Source organism: Pinus tabuliformis, chromosome 7, assembly GCF_031772625.1.
Source record: "Pinus tabuliformis cultivar Carrire ecotype Pingquan chromosome 7, CPIR1, whole genome shotgun sequence".
NCBI lineage: Eukaryota > Viridiplantae > Streptophyta > Pinopsida > Pinales > Pinaceae > Pinus > Pinus tabuliformis.
In genome coordinates this window covers 18,380,024-18,392,710 of record NC_142293.1, presented here as the reverse complement: position 1 = coordinate 18,392,710, position 12,687 = coordinate 18,380,024, and positions in this window count along the sequence as shown.

Sequence of the window (12,687 nt, the reverse complement as noted above, 5' to 3'; positions counted from 1 at the left end):
TCAAGTTGGGCTTCACCAAAAGTGAAGTAGATGAAAACATTTACCATATTGTGGTTGAAGGTAAATTGTTGATTATTGTTTTATATGTCGATGATTTGATTCTGACATGTGATGATAATTTGATCAAGTCTTGCAAAGAGGATCTTGTAAGAGAGTTTGAAATGAAGGACTTGGGGCTCATGCACTACTTTCTGGGTATGGAAGTATGGAAAGGTGATGAGGAATTTTTTTTCTCTCAAGGAAAGTATGACAACGAGATACTAAAAGGTTCGACATGGAGAGCAGTAAACCCATGGAGACTCGTCTAGATAGTAACTGGAGGAAGGAGGATGATATTTCTGGTGAAGTAGTGGAGGCTACTATTTATAGGTAGCCTATGGGTTCACTAATGTACTTGGTGGACACATGACCAGACATGTGTTACGTAGTTAACCAGCTTAGTCAAGCGATGGTTAAGCAGACCAAGTTGTATAGAAAGGCAGCCAAACATGTGTTGAGATACCTCAGAGGCACTACTTAGTATTTTCTTTGGTACAGACGGAAAAATGGAGTGAAGCTTCAAGGATTAACTGATGTAGATTTAGCAGGGAATCCATTCAAAAATAAGAGAACATGAGGTAGGATCTTTAGTATTGGTTCGATGGTTGTTTCTTGGTACAACAGGAAACTGAGATCAGTTGCACTCAGTGTAGCAGAAGAAGAGTACATGGCTGCTAGTCAAGAAACTTGTGAGGTTATCTGGATGAGGAAGATTCTTGTTGGTTTGTTTGGTCAGCAGATGGATCCAACTGTTATTTACTATGACAATCAGAGTTGTATCAAACTCTTTGAGAATCTAATTTTTCATGATCGGTCCAAGCATATTGATATCTAGTATCATCACCTTCGAGGTTGTGTGCAGAGGAGAATTACGTTGTCGGAGTACATTCCCACATGGGATCAGGATGTAGATATTTTGACAAAGGCATTGTCAAGATGCAAATTCGAGTTTCACAGAAGCATGATCAGGGTAGTAGATAATCCCTTTCTTGTTGAGAGGGAGTGTTAAAAATAGCAACAAGAAATTCCAATTTAATTTTTCCTTGAATTAAATTGTGAATTAAATCAAAATTCTATTCTCATAACAACTTGTAATAGTTAACTAATTTAATTTGACCGAGTTGGCTTAGGAAATTCGAGTTGGAAGTCTATCTAGAGTCATGTAGAGTGATCCCTAAATTTTAGGGGCCCAGGTTGAGTTCTTTTGAGTTGTAATTAATTAACTCACTCTAACTGAGTTATAGTCAGTTAAACTAGTTCTAATTGTTGGAGGAACTAGAAGGAGGTCTAGTAGTGGGGATGGACACCATTGCATCTTCATTGCCACATCAGTTAATTGAATATTCACCCATAAATAACTCATGCATTTTAGTTTAGAAGAGGACCCAGTTGAGATTAGAGTTCAGGGACAGTGTACTATCCATTGTATAATTTTCTAAGTTGTACAGATGGTGCATGCAATTAGTAGAAGACCTATGGATGGATTGTGCAATCATGGGTGGAGAATTTCCCAATTAAATATGGACTAATTCTCTCAGGAATTGTACAAGTATGGGCTTGGCAGGCAGTATAATTGGCTAAGTGGTTGCTTAAGCTAGCTTGTGAGGCAGAGAAATAGTTCGTACTTGTGCAAAAATTGTTCGAGTTGAACAAGCCTTGTATTTTCTTCTCAGATCTTTTGGTTAATGCAATATAGATAGTCGGGGGTTTTAGCAGTTACTTTCCCTGGAGAAATATTGTGTTATGTGTGATTGAAATTCTTCCTTTTCTGCTTATTGTTTTCATCGATCAATTTTGGTTTTCGCTGAAGAGTAGAGTAGATTCTTGTCTTGTGTTTTAGTAGATCACATAAGTTGTTGAATCTACAAGTAAAAATTTACACAAATTGTAACCAATTTTATTGTCGGGGAACACTCTCTTCATATTTGATGCCTTCTTTATGTGCATATCCTTTCACCACAAGCCTCAACTTATGCTTGTCAAGTGAATCATATGATTTATACATGTTCTTGTGGTCCCGCTTCTAAATAATTTGTATGGTTCCAAATGGAGGTGTTGGAAACCAGGTTAATACTGAGAGGGGGGTGAATCATTATTAAGGAATTTTTCCAATTATCAAAATATTTAAACATTTAACAATTCATCGACATATCACGTAAACACCTCATAAAATACACTACCACACCATCAATGTGTATTATGTGGAAACCCATAAAGGGAGAAAACCACCAGTCTTATTTTGTTATGATGTAAATTTAAAGTCGTCCCGAGGGTAGCTCAATTGGTTCATTCGAATTTTGTGAAATCATGGAAACAAGGCAACCTAGGTTTAAGTCTCCCTATAGTGAGCTTGGTTTACAGCAAGGAGTATAGATCGTAAACCCCCAGTGGTTTACTAGTAGTTACATGTCGGGCATGCTTCTAGGTTCCTCTAGGATACAAAAAAAATGATGTAAATCTAAAGCCACCACTTCTGATTACATCATTTTTTTGTGAGCACCCACTCACTTAAGGCACCAACCACCAATTTTTCTTTTTTGACACCAACCAGCAGAAACCACCAACTCCCTAATTGTTTTTTCTAGTGTTGACACACCTACTTGCACAATATGCAACCATTGTGAATTTTCATTAACTCTCCCTTGAAAATAAGGAATAAAAAACAATCAAGAATGATAATAAAACTTAAATTGGTAGATGGGGTCCCCCTCTTAATATTGAGAGGGGGGTGAATTATTATCAAGGAATTTTGACAATTATCAACATATTTAAACATTTAACCATTCATCGAAATATCATGTAAACCTCCATAAAATACACAACCACACCATCAACGTCATACACATAGGACATAAATATTTTTATGTGGAACCCTATAAAAGGAGAAAACCACAAATCTTATTTTGTTATGATGTAAATTTAAAGTTGTCCCAGGGGGTAGGTCAATCGGTTAATTCGAATTTTTTGAAATCATGGAAACAAGGAAACCCAGATTCAAATCTCGCTATAGAAAGTTTGCTTTACAGAAAGGAGTACAAATCATAAACCCCCAGTGGTTTACTAGTAGTTACGTGTCAGGCGTGCTGTTAGGTTCCTCTAGGATACAAAAAAAATGATGTAAATCTAAAGCCACCACTTCTGATTACATCATTTTTTTGTGTGCACCAACTCATAGAAGGCACCAACCAACAATTTTTTCTTTTTTGACACCAACCAGCAAGAAGCACTAACTCCCTACTTTTCTTTTCCAGTGTTGACACACCTACTTGCACAATATGCAGCTATTGTGAATTTTCATTAACTCTCCCCTAAAAATAAAGAATAAAAAACAATAAAGAATGATAATAAAACTCAAATTGGTAGATGGGGCCCCCCTCTCCACTGGTGTAATAAGAAGGTTTCTTTGTTATTCAGATTGGTTTTTATGTGCAATGTTCCAACAAGAGGTTTATGATCATAGTATGGATCATGACGATTTTTTGATCACTTCTTTTGAAAAGCCATTTCTACATGAGTGTTTATGTGACAATGAAATTAGGACCAACAATGAGCTTTTAAACAACAATTTGACAACCTCGACATCATTTTTCTTCATTTTTGTGATGACTAGTTGATTGAAGTTATTGTGAATACAATAAGTCTAGATCCAATAGATTGCCCCTCCTAAAAGATTGTGTAAACGAAATTATTTCTTAATGATCATGAAGTGTATGGAATTTAAAATGGATTTAATTCCTTAAAATTAAACTAAGGGGCCATGAGAAAAACCTCATACATATGAAAAACCATAGTGCTACATATGAAAAACCATAGTGCTACATATAAGGGTTAGGTAACATATACATAAAACAATGGGGCAAACCTTTATTATATTACAAAACATGAAATAATTCTTTGCATGTGGTACTATCTTTACCCGCCAACTCACATAACATATGTCCTTTCCTTGCATATCTTTACACCATTAGTGGTATGGCTGTTAATGTACAACATAGGGTATAACGTGGTATGTCCTTTCACTAGTGGCAAATAAATTTTGATATATTATATGAGATTCAAGTGCAATTTCTCATTGAACTCATATTACACTTCAAGTATAGCAATACTAATATGACTTTGGGAAATATATGATATGATATTTTTCAAAATTTATGCATCATACTTTTATTTCAAATTAGCACATCATTAATTAAAGAAGTGATCCATATTCCTATGATACCAGCATGATCCAAGATATTTTCTTCAATTGATATTAGCATATTTTCATGAAAAAACATGTAAAAATCATATGTTCAAACTCTTAAAAAAGAAGCAACATAAAGGATACCATAAAGATAATACACACAAAAGTTTGATAACAGTGTTCATCCAATGTGGACTACATCTCCAGGCTCTGCTTCAATAGTGGGGAGTTCGCTTCATTCATCTCATCAAAATAAAGGTAAGTACATGGAAAAATACATCATTATACGTCCAATCCTAGGAGTGAATTGAAATGTGACTGCTCAAACCACAACAATACAGCACCAGCGGGTCTCTCTCATCCTTCTAAGACTTTTGACTATAAATGTGATCCACTTATCAAAGGTGCATTTCTATCTCAAACTTCGTGCCTAACAATTAATGAAGAATGTGGGTTTCTGTCATGACCCCTGAGATCTGCTACTTAGGTCCCAAACTGACTCAACCATCGAAATCACTTCCGCAATTCTGAATAAAATGAGTATAAATCCAGTTGTATTCCGCCACTGTCATCTTTAGACCCCCCGGGGAATCTTCAAGATTCCTCAATGGATTTAAATATAATATTTTAGGAATATTTTAGGGAATATTCCTCTAGAATATACCCCTATGGAACTACGTCATTAGGGTTCCACGTATCAAGGTGTTGACACCTAATCATAGGGATTGGGTGAATATATGTAATTAGTGTAAATAAATAATAGAGGAAATGGAGAGTCATTGGCAGATGAACTGAATAGTCTCCCCTCTTGTATATAATAATGAACAACCTGAATGGATAGAATAATTACATTTGAGGAGTTACCTCCTGGTCTGACATGGTATCAAAGCCAACCCCATTTTTAGCATTTTCTGCCCAGTAACTCCTATCTACTTCCAGATTCCCTACTCTATTCTTTTTCCATTGAATGCGTCCTGTCGTTGGTCATGAAGCTGGAAGCATTGAAGTGTTATGTGTTGGAATGGTTCGTAAACCATCTCTTGAAATCTGTGTGTTATTGAGCGAAAGATGTGAATGTCATGCTAGAGGATGATATGGCCATAGCCTCAACACTGCTTTGAGATCCTTTGAAGATCGATCAATGTGTTGAAGTGATGGAAAATTTTGATGCTACATGCGAAGCCCTATAAACCATGACTCTTGGGACTGCATTTGATCGAATTTTGATTTGCATTAGAGTGGAATGGGACACTACCGCTAGAGCTGTAGGAATTTACAGGGTAAGTTCCTCAGAAAGAACACCAAAAGGACACCGCTCACAACCAGATCTCAAATCAATACAACAGTATTTTTGACGTGGTTAAAACCCTCAAAGTGCAAGGAGGGAAACAGTCCACGGCCTGTCCCAACGTGGGTACTACAGGCAATTTATTAATCAAAGAATGAAAATTTACATAAGCTTCTCTCATGCACGGATTTCCCGAACAATGACCCTCCATGCGCTTTAAATAGAACTCATGGACCAATCGGGTGTCAAGCCACGGATCAAGTGTCGGTAATACCGAGGTGAGAGTGAACCGTCGGATCACTACATATCGTGACCGTCGGATTGTAAGTTACAAAATGTACAACGGTAAAGAAACACACTTTACCTAACTCTAACCTAACTCTATACTAGACCAAGTTGAACTTAACTATATCCTATGTGTCGGAATATCCTAACATCCCCCCTTAAGAACAACTTGGGATAGGATTGAAGGATTTACAAATATGACACAATAGGAGAAGGAAGGAGGCACTAGAGCCTATCCCCCCTTAGTGACAACTTCCTGAACTCCAAGCATATATCGAAGTTTAGTGAACTTCGCCTCTGTGAGAGCCTTTGTGAAGATGTCTGCAACCTGATCATCTGTTGGACAATATTGCACTTCAAGAACATGGTCATGAATGAGCTTTCTGATGAAGTGCATGTGTAGTTCAATGTGTTTGCTGCACTGATGCTGGACTGGATCTTTGCATAGCTGAATGGCACTTTGATTATCACACCAAAGTGTGGTTGGATGCTGCTGCTCAAAGCCAAACTCTGATAGGATCTGACGAAGCCACAAGGCTTCCTTACTAGCTTCCACGGCACCACGATACTCTGCTTCTGCTGATGAAAGAGAAATGGCAGCCTGTTTCTTACAAGCCCATGTAATAGGTCCTGAACCAAGAGTGAAGACATAACCGGCAGTAGACTTCCGATCATCATGGTCACCAGCCCAATCAGAATCAGTGAAACCAACTAGCAGAGGAGCTGCTTTGGCACTGTAATGAATCCCAAACTATACTGTACCTCGAACATAACGAAGTATTCTTTTAGCTACTTTCCAATGACTTTCACGGGGGTTTTGCATAAAACGAGCAACAAGGCCAACAACAAAGGAAAGATCAGGACGAGTATGGGTTAAATACAAGAGTTTTCCGACAAGTTGACGGTATAAGGTAGCATCAACTTCAGGAGAAGTACAAGAGACTGAAAGTTTGACTCCAGACTGAAAGGGAGAAGGGGCTGGCTTACAGTCTTCCATGTGAAAATGACGAAGAATATCACAAGCATACTTGGACTGGGAAAGGAAAATACCCTCTTGGGATTGCAAGACTTGAAGACCGAGAAAATAGTGTAAGTGTCCTAAGTCTGTCATTTCAAATTTCTTTTTAAGGCTGGACTTCACATGGTTTATAAGGTTGGGATCACTACCAGTAAGAATAAGATCATCAACATAAAGAACAAGGATGATAAGAGAGTTGCCCACTTTCTTGGTGTACACAGTATTGTCAGAATGACACCTAGAAAAGCCAGATTCTAAAAGAAAGCTATCCATTTTGGCATACCAAGCCCGAGGAGCTTGCTTGAGGCCATAAAGGGATTTCTTAAGTCGACAAACAAGGCTGGAGTCTGTTTGTATGAAGCCAATGGGTTGTTCCATATAGATTTCTTCCTGCAAGTCCCCATGCAAGAAGGCAGATTTAACATCCATCTGATGGACTTCCCATTTTAAAGAGGCAGCAAGGGAAAGAACAAGGCGGATAGAGTTCATTTTGGCAACAGGGGAGAAGGTTTCAGTGTAGTCAATGCCTTCAACCTATGAAAAGCCCTTAGCAACGAGACGAGCTTTATGTTTATCAACTTTCCCATCTGGTCCATACTTGGTTCTGTAAACCCATTTACATCTAACAAGTTTGCGATCCTTTGGTAGAGGAACAAGATCCCATGTATCATTTGTCATCAATGAATGATATTCCTCATTCATAGCTGCTTCCCAATGTGGATGGCCTGAACCTTCTGCAAAAGTGTCAGGATCATGATTTACTGGAGCTTGAGCCAGTAAAGAAGAGGCTCTTTCAAACTGAGAACGTGTACGTCGCTGATCTGTAGGATCACCGGCAAGATCACCTGCTGCATCCCGAGTAGTACGGACCCATCGTGGAAGTTGAGGATCCTGAGAAGGTGGGGGAGGAATATCATCCTCGCTTTCATCATCTGAAGAAGAAATGTTTTCAAAAGTAGAAGAGATAGGAAGAGGTGGCACATCCGCCGAACTAGGCTCGCAGGCCGATTTATTTTCATCAAACTTTACATCTCTTCTAATGATAAAATTTTTGGACTTAAATGGAATAAGTCTATAACCTTTTACATCTTCAGAATATCCAACAAAAGTACATTTCTCACTCTTAGGTTCTAAAGCTTTATGCTTTTCATCTGGAATATGGGCCCATGCTTCACTTCCAAACACACGAAAGTGACTTACATCTGGTTTAATGGAACTCCAAGCTTCTTCTGGGGTGATATTCTCTAGAACCTTAGTAGGAGTGCGATTGATTATATAATTTGCACAATTAATTGCTTCGGCCCAAAAACTAAGACTGAGTCCTTTAGATTGCAGCATACAATTAGCCATTTCCTTTAAGGTGCGATTTTTCCTTTCAGCTACACCATTTTGTTGTGGAGTGTATGGAACAGTATGTTGCATTTGAATTCCATTTTCGGTGCAAAAGTTGATGAATGTGTTTTTAACATATTCTCCACCATTATCAGTTCTTAGCTTAAGAATTTGATGTCCAGATTGTTTTTCAACAAAGGCTTTGAAGGCCAAAAAGGTGTTAAATACTTCGCTCTTGAGTTTTAAGAAGTATACCCAAGTGCGTCTGGAGAAATCATCAATGAAAGTTAAGAAGTACTTGCAGCCAGAGAATGAAGCAACAGGAAGAGGACCACATAAATCACTGTGCACAAGCTGTAAAGGGGCTGAGGCGTGCCAAGAGGCACGTTTGTCAAAACTGTCCTGATGATGTTTTCCGAGTACACATCCGGAACAAACACCATCTCTGCAAGATACCATAGGAAGACCTGTCACCATATTTTCTTTACATAGATGCTAAAGGGAGCGATAGTTTAAGTGACCAAATCGCTCATGCCAAAGTTTGCTCACTTCATCATTATGAGCAATAAATACTGAGGGAAGATTTGATGACCCAAAGTTGTGAAACTTATACAACCTTTTGGAATCATCAGCAAGACCAGTAGCTAGAATCTGTTTAGGATCTTTTAGATCCTTGATTACAACATCATGAGGTGAAAATTCAACAATTTTACCTTCACCTGAATGAGTTATCTGATAGACAGATAGAAGGTTGCAGGATAAGGTTGGAACACATAATACATCATTAAACTGACCATTTTCTAGATGAACAGTTCCAGTCCCTATAACATTAAGAGATCTATCATCACCAACATATATATTTTTGGTGTTACAATCATTTAAAGAAGAAAACATGGCTTGGTTTTTGGCCATGTGACAAGAGGCTCCAGAATCAATGAGCCACTCATGAGAATGAGAAGAAGAAGAAGATACATTTAATGCATAACCAGACTGAGATGATTGACAATGACATGCAGAAAGTGCCATTCCGGAAGTTGAAGTTGAAGTAGGCTCCACATGGATGTTATGTTTCTTCATGGCGGCTTCCAAGGCTTCCATCTTCTTAAAGCATTTAGATTCTAAGTGGCCATCTCGATTACAAAAGTTACAATGTCTATCAGTCTTCTTCCATTTGTTTTTATTGGTCTTATCATTTTGCTGAAATGATCTTTCATTTTGAGGCTGAGATGGTTTAGGACCATTCTTTTGAGGATATGACTTCTTAGGATTCTTTGAATTTGGTTGTTGCTGGGCGGCTAACGCTTTCGTGGAAGAGTTTCCAAGATTAAGAAGGCCAAGGTGTAAGAGTTTTTCTTGTTCTCTTATTAAGGAATCACAAAAGGTGTCAAAGGAAGGGGCCTTGTATTCTTGTCCTTGACAAATGAAAGCTTCCCTTGTAGAATGGAAAGTGGAAACAAATACAGAGTAGGCTGGTCCCAACTTAGTAAGGATGGAATAAATAAGGTTACCATCTTCTTTCTTAACTTTAACACCTTCCAAGAGATATCTAAGGGTCTTGAATTTGGACAAGAAATCTTCAATGCAAGAAAAATTATTAGGATCCAAAGTAAGCAGCTCATTTTCAAGTTGATGGGCTCTAATTTCATTTTTAATCCCAAAAACTTTAGCGAGTTTTTCTAACGCTTCATGAGGAGTCTCAAGTTCTGCAATGTGGAATCTAAGATCAGGAGAAATAGACATCCCTATCAAACCACGTGCTTGATCTTGTCTATTTTCCCATTTTGCAGCCTTGTCTTCATCTTTTGGTTTCTTCTCTTGGTCTGTGGCTATTCTGTAGAGACCTTTACTTCTAAGTAAATCTTCCATGTAGGCTACCCATTGGAAGTAGTTAGTGCTGTCAAGAATGACTTGGCATGGACTTTCCATTTTTTTTTTTAAAACTGAAGCTGAAGATGCTGAAAGTAAGTGTTCCAATGGATAGATCTCGAAAAAATAGGCGGTTTTAAAAAAAACGGCTCTGAAAAAGGCTTCCGGATGAAGAAGTTATGGCTTTTTGAAAAAAAATTGTTGACGTTGCCGGCAAAGTGCGCGAATGTGCGGGAATGAAAAAATCCGCCCCCACAAAATGGAGACTTGAGCCCAAGACCTCTACTCTCTTAAAATAGCTTTGAACCAATTGATCTATACAAAAAATTTGAGAGAGAGAGAGAGAGAGAGGGGGGGGGGGGGCTCGGTTTGCGTGCTTGCCTTGAGAAAGCTCTTTTTCCCTACAAAACACAAAACACAAAACCCAACACGAATATGCAAAGAAAAACGAACCTTGCGGCTCGAAGTTAGCTTTAGCCAAAAAACTAGAAATTTTAAAAAAAAAATCTCAAAGTTAGCTTTAGCCGAAAAACTAAATATTTTTCTCAGTGTTTCTGATTTTCCGAGATCACACTAAGGTGCAGGGAAAAGAGCATACGCATGAGAAAAATCCTTCCTTTCTGTTTCTGATTTGCCCAGATCGCACAGAGTCGCAGGGCAAAGAGCATACGCAGAAATGAAAGGTATAGATCCGGTTAAAAAAAAAAAGGCTAAATAAACTGAGACCGAAATAAGCAGAGAGAAAATAACAGTAAACTGCAAAAAAAACACTGTATACCTCCCGATCTGAAAAATGATGCAGCTAGGGCTACCGGAAACCTTTTCGCGTGAAACAAAAGGGGTTACTCACTGGAACAGATGCTCCGAACGCAACAGAGCAGTCCTCTCGGCCCGAAAGCAGTCAGAAACAGCAGATCTAGGAAACGACAGCCGCATGCAGTTCTACCGGCTTCAGATTTGGATCACCAACGGACGCGGCCCTCAAATAGCTCTGATACCATGTAGGAATTTACAGGGTAAGTTCCTCAGAAAGAACACCAAAAGGACACCGCTCACAACCAGATCTCAAATCAATACACCAGTATTTTTGACGTGGTTAAAACCCTCAAAGTGCAAGGAGGGAAACAGTCCACGGCCTGTCCCAACGTGGGTACTACAGGCAATTTATTAATCAAAGAATGAAAATTTACATAAGCTTCTCTCATGCACGGATTTCCCGAACAATGACCCTCCATGCGCTTTAAATAGAACTCATGGACCAATCGGGTGTCAAGCCACAGATCAAGTGTCGGTAATACCGAGGTGAGAGTGAACCGTCGGATCACTACATATCGTGACCGTCGGATTGTAAGTTACAAAATGTACAACGGTAAAGAAACACACTTTACCTAACTCTAACCTAACTCTATACTAGACCAAGTTGAACTTAACTATATCCCATGTGTCAGAATATCCTAACAAGAGCTAGTGCATGAACTATGTCAAAGACTGGTATGCATTGATTTGTGTGTTGGATTTGTGCAAATTTCAGCTCTGCATTGAAGCTTTTATGGAAAGCCATTTGAAGGGCGTAAACATCATAAATATGTTTATATATATTTTATGAAATATGTTGAATGCCCTTAAAGGTCGAATGGTGTGGTGAGCGTGGATGCATACGTTGTAACGCTATCCCCACACCACAGTCATGCATACCTTTGGTCACTGCGGTCAACCTCCTCCCACTGCACATACCATTCTGTTGGCCTCCCATACATAGTTGGCCCACTGTCTTGGCCCTCCCTCCCTCCGTTGCAAAGTTGTCCCTCACTCTGTGCATTGTCTCAGCCGTCTCCACTCCAGTAGGCTCCCATACATAGTCGTATTAAATCCTCTTCCAATTTTTTAATACCTCCTTTCTCATACCACCGTTTGGACCTCCTCCATATATACCCTCCCCCACATACTCCCTCTCCCAAATATTCTCTCCCCCAGTAATACGTATACTCTATACATATCAAATTGTAATTTGTTTTTACACCAGAACTGCATCTTTTACCACTAGAAGTGCAAATTTTATACATTCGTAGTAGAAGTATATTTTTACAATACACAGATTTAAAAAAAAAAATCGCATTCATTGATATCTATCGTGGGAGTGGTTCTCACTGACAAGGAGAACTATCTAGAATGGTCACACAAAATCAAACACACTCACATTTTTAATGAGTTGTGGAAAGGAGTGTGTGTTGGAGACGAAGACAAAGAACCAGAACAACCTACCTCAGACAAGGAATTCGCCATTTGGGAAAATAAGAATAGCAAGGCTTATGCATTGATTGCAGCATCAGTAAATGAAGAGGTGAGTCGCCATATTTTGCCATTTTCAAATGTTTTCGAAGCCTTACAAAAACTGAAGGAACTCTATGACTCACACTCTGCACTTGAAGTTGTTCAACTCATGATTAAACTGTTCACCCTCGAATTACAAAAAGATGATCCTCTTACTCTTGCATCAGAAGTAAAATCTATTATACATGATATCAAAGTCACTAATGTTGAATTGGATATTCCTCTAATAGCTTTTCTCAAGGTACTTTATCCCACTTACTCAAACTATCTTGAGTCATTGCAAGCAAATGGAAACCTCAAAGATATTACCTTTGACTCCCTTGTGAAAAAATTTGTTGAAATAGA